The 5463-nt window shown below is 42.2% G+C and overlaps 1 pseudogene; it reads right to left on the reverse strand.

Annotated features, from left to right (window-relative positions):
• Positions 1 to 5033: 5033 nt before the first annotated feature.
• On the reverse strand, positions 5034 to 5151 carry LOC126417194 (5S ribosomal RNA; annotated as a pseudogene).
• Positions 5152 to 5463: the final 312 nt, after the last annotated feature.

A 5463-nucleotide genomic window follows, 5' to 3' on the forward strand; every position in this document is an offset into this window, starting at 1 on the left:
TCAATTCAGGCAAACATTAACCGTCGCAATCAGTCAGCGATGTTCGAATTATTTAAGCATGGTCAAAGAGACAGAGGTTCAATGAACAATACGCGAGTGGAAAAAACATTAATGATCGATGGAAACAGTCACGAAGTGCAACAAGATTTGCAGGAATTAAGAGACACGCTCAGTCTCATTTGCGGTGGTCCGGTACCACTTCCAATGAACATGGATGCAGCAATAACCGTAGGAATAAAATATCGGGACGTGGACGAGGATGAAATACGAAATATTTCATCTCAGTTCAAAAATTCGTACTGTTTCCGGACAGATCACATAGTCTACATTCGCAAATTTCGATTGATCAGTTCAAAGAAGGTATGCCTAGATCCTGATGCGGGGGTTAAACATCAATTTTATTTACGCACACTTACGCGAAAAACCCTCAGCGACTACGTGCGTGATCCTGCCGAAGTGCAAAAGATTTGGAGAATCGTAAGAAGCGTTTCTGCACGAATTCTGGGCGAAGGAGAACAGAAAAATTGTCAAACAGGTCATTTTAATGATGAAACCTTAAGCTGTTTCATAATTTCGAAGTCTTCCGCAATACTTCAATGAAATTTTGAAGAGAAATCGATTTTCGGACACAACCTTTGAAGCAAAGGAACTCATACGAATCTGCCAAACGAAACTGCCTATACGAGTCCAAAGAAACATTATAGTGGCACGTCGTGATATGGACGATGCAGAGGCATTCTTGTTTTTGTTTGGTGAACCGCGGTCAGAGGACCAGTGCATTTTCTACAAACTCACTACAGTTCGCCACAACGTGGACCGCCGAATGGAGATTTGGGGCAATAGGCACCAACTCTTTAAAAATATAAACAAGTAGAACAGAAATCATCAGTGAAATTCGTGGACGCAACCATATCGAATAGACGACAGACACAAATTTTTCAACCCGGTTTTAAAAGCATAACAATTGCTAGAATTCATGGTCAGCACTAAGTGCGCATTTACGCTACGCAGGTCATCAGATCACGGACATGCACGAGAGGATGCAAAAAGTATATTTGGAGAATAACCACCGTAATATTTTAAAAGAGATAGCGGTTTTCCTAGTCTTGCAAAACTCTCCTGAGCTCACCTGAATTTGGACTACTTAACCGGCCAGCCCATTGTTCCCATTTTTCGACAACGTACACTCTAATACAAGAAAATGACGCACCACGAAGATGGTTCAAATGTCTCCAAGCACTATGGGACTTTACATCTGAGGTCATCAGTCCCCTAGAACTTAGAACTACTTAAACCCAACTAACCTAAGGACATCACACACATCCATGCCCGAGGCAGGATTCGAACCTGCGATCGTAGCAATAGCGCGGTTCCAGACTGAAGCGCCTAGAACCGCTCGGCCACAGGGGCCGGCCACCACGGTGAAATTATCCGAATGGGTAGATGTGATGTATATGTACAGACAAACAAATGATTACAATTTCATGAAACATAGCATGATTTATTCAAGAGAAGAGGCTTCACACACCGACCAGGCCAGTAACGCCTTAATCCACCTCTGGCACTTATGCAAGTAGTTATTCCGTTTGGTATTGACTGTCAGAGTTGGTGTATGTCCTCCTGAGGGATATCGTGACAAATTATGTTCAGCTGGTGGGTTAGATCGTGAAAATCCAGATATGGTTGGAGGGCTGTGGCAATAATGCTCCGAGCCTTCTCAGTTGGGAGAGACCCGGCGACCTTGCTGGCTAAAGTATTGGTTTGGCAAGCATAAAGACAAGCAGTACTCTCACCAAGTGTGGGCAGATTATTTTGCTGAAATGTAAGCCAAGGATGGCTTGCCATGAAGGGCAACAAAACGGAGCGTAGAATATCCGCAATGTACCGCTGATCTCTAAGCGTGCTGCTGATGACAATCATAGGGGTCCTTCCATGAAAAGAAATGACACTCCAGACCATCACTTCTGGCTGTCAGGCCGTATGGCGGGCGCAAGTCAGGCTGGTATCCCACTGCTGTCCGAGGCGTCTCCAGACACGTCTTGGGCCTGTAATCTCATTGACTGGGGTATAATTTGGATTTTGACCATACAACGTGCCAATTGGACAGAATTTGGCACGATATGCCTCAGGACATCTAACTTCTCTGTCATTCAGTACCAAGCCAAATAACTGCTTGACTGCGTACGTGGAGACCAGAGGTGGGTCAACGCCTTAGTAACCTGCTCAATTTGTGAAGCTATTTCTCTCGAATAAATCATTCATTTTTTCTAAAATTGTAATCAATTGTTTACCTGTACACGTACATCACATCTATCGATTTCCGTATCATTTGGATATTTCCTTGTGGTGTGGTGTGGTTTTTTTAGTGTATTTTGCTGCATATAAAAACTTTCACTTTTTATTAATCCTCCACTAGTTTTAAAATTGCAGGGAGTAATATCCATTAGTAGTCTCAATCACTCAGGATTTACCGTATTAGTTTTCTACCCGTGTATCGTTTTTGTTTATATCACTAGTTGATTTAAACTGTAATTTACTTATTTTTATGTACAGCACTTCGCCCTCTTTCACGTGTTAATAGTTGATGCTCTAGCCTCACTTTCTCTACAGCCATTTCACTGGGTTTTTGGATACCATGGCCAATGCAGTTTTCCTCATGGCTGCTTGCGCAGGGCTCTGGCTACTCCAGTGTTCCTTTTGGCTGTGCCCACATCGCCTCCAGCAGGTGTGTTTTTATTAGTGCTCATGTATATTTTCGTATGGTTTGCAGATCTTATTTTATTCTCTCTGCAACAAACACTTTTGTTATTTTGTTTAAGGGACACCCCCTTTTACCAATTTGACAAATGCTTCTAATTGGTTTTAATTGATCAATGACGTGTAGCATGGGAAAGGCTTCAAGACTGTAAAATGACGTTGTAGACACAACTTACGTAAGTACCTAATATACAGGACTATTCTACTCTGGCCGGCCGGAGTGGCCGAGCGTTTCTAGGCGCTTCAGTCTGGAACCACGCGACTGCTACGTTCGCGGGTTCGAATCCTGCCTCGGGCATGGATGTGTGTGGTGTCCTTAGGTTAGTTAGGTTTATGTAGTTCTAAGTTCTAGTGGACTGATGACCTCAGATGTTAAGTCCCATAGTGCTCAGAGCCATTTTAACCATTTTATTCTACTCTGAATAACAATATTTAAGAAGACTGTGTAAGAATAAAAAATTGTAAAACACTTCCTTTCTAATTCCTGTTTAGTTCACCTGAGGACGCGCCTTCTTTAATCTCAAAATAGTATGTCTTCAGTACTGATAGAAACCAAGGTTCTTTAATCTTTCATCTTCTTCTCCATGCTACTTTCTGCTTCAGAACACTTTTACTTGCTGATAATGATGACTGGACGCATTTTTTTAAACATCCTGAGTTTTCTGCTGCTTCTTAAGCGGGCTACAGGAGGCGTTCATACCTTGTTGGAAATTTATCAGTGCACCCAGTTTAAGTTTGGAGCGCATTGCTGTATCAACCGCAACTTCTGCTATACCTTGTTCCATTCCAGTATCCCTTCTTCCATGTTTTTCCTTGGCTTTATCAGCTAAAATTCAGTCTGCAACTTGGAGCTCTGCCAAATCTTTACTTGCAGCAAATGCGATACCACATTCTTTGCAAATCTCGCCCCACAAATTAATTATCTTATAACCACAAATTGGCTTCTCCAGCTTTGTTCTTGTTGAGATTACCACCATTCCGACGTAGAATGCCCATCCTCCAAGACAAGTTATACTACTGCATGACTGAAGGTTTGCACACCTCATTATATACCACATCATTAGTGTCCACCTAGCTGTTGCGCAATGAAGAGAAGCCAAGCCATTTAACCAAGACCTTATCCCTCCCAACATCTTATAATGCACTCAGTGAGAAACACGTCTGGTCCGTTGCTTCTCTGTAATTTTACTGTGTAAAAACTACCTGCTATTTCACTACCACAGCCATCCTTTAAGACGTGAGTTCTAGGGTTTAATAGTTCGGCTTTGGAAACAGTAAGTTCTCGTTACTAGTTTGGTAGGTACGATTTCTTAAATGCAGTCTTCTGTTTTGAAACAAATACTAAATCACTCATAATAAGTTTCTGCCTGCTTGGATCCATCACTTTAATATGATTGTATAGCTTATTTAGAATCTCATAAACATCGATTGGCGTCATGTTTGATGTTGCATATAAGCTCCAGTTGTACTATTCAATTATTTGTGAAAGAATACCCTTCGACTTGTATGATCCACAACGAGTGAAATCCTTCCACGTATAGATTTTTATTTTTTGTTCAAGCGTTCAACGATACTTGCTTTCTACTGGGAGATTGCTAAGTAGTGGTGCATTTCATACCCCTCCATTGTTGAAATATCTATTGTGGAACTCGCCACCAAGAATGGCATGAATGGTTTTGTGGTTTACAGTACACTGATTCATCCCTGTCTGCAACAGTTGTTCAAACACCCATCAACATCCTTCACAGTCTCTGTTTTTGCAGATAACGCCCAGAAAATTTAGAGTGCAAATCAATGACCATTAAAATACATTTGAAAACTTTATTTGCTCATGAATATTGTCTCATGTCGACAAGATCTGCCTACCATAAATCATCCAAACCTTGAATTATAATGTATCTGCACAAGAATGTTTTGAGCGCTGGTTTGTGGAGTTCTCAAACTGGTATCTCCATAATTGTTCAATGATGCCTTTTTATTGAAGCTCTGAAATGATTTGTTCATGTAAGCCACATTCCCAGTGATGACTGTGCCATGAGCAGTGGTAATCGTTCCATTATTTCATTGCACTCAGCACTCTGTCTTCAGGCCACAAGCGGCAAATCGGGACCATCCGACCACCGTGTCACCCTCAGGTGAGGAAGAGGATAAGAGGAGTGTGTGGTCACCACACCGCACTCCCGCTCGTTGTGATGGTTTTCTTTGACCGGAGCCGCTACTATTCGGTCGAGTAGCTCCTCAGTTGGCATCACGAGGCTTGAGTGCACCCCGAAAAATGGCAACAGCGCATGGCCGCCCGGACGGTCACCCATCCAAGTGTCGGCCACGCCCGACAGCGCTTAACTTCGGTGATCTGACGGGAACCGGTGTATCCACTGCGGCAAGACCGTTGACTATTATTTCATTGGTATAATCATAATTCATATACACCGATGGAAAAAAAATCATCACCGAGAAGGAGTTGTGCGAGTTGTTAGGTGTGTTTCCACATCTGAACGGTGAGATCTATTCAAATTTCGCATTATTTACGTAAGAGTGTTGCTAGTAGTGCCACCAAGAGGACGCAGATCAGGTTTGTTTTAGATACATGCTGTAACGGTCATGAGCTTTAGTTAGTGCAGTGAGTTGATGTTAGTCAAAAATGACTTTAAGACGATTAATATACGATAATCAACAGCTCAGTACGTAATAAGGAAGCAAGGAGGA

Source organism: Schistocerca serialis, chromosome 8, assembly GCF_023864345.2.
Source record: "Schistocerca serialis cubense isolate TAMUIC-IGC-003099 chromosome 8, iqSchSeri2.2, whole genome shotgun sequence".
In the NCBI taxonomy this organism is placed as follows: domain Eukaryota; kingdom Metazoa; phylum Arthropoda; class Insecta; order Orthoptera; family Acrididae; genus Schistocerca; species Schistocerca serialis.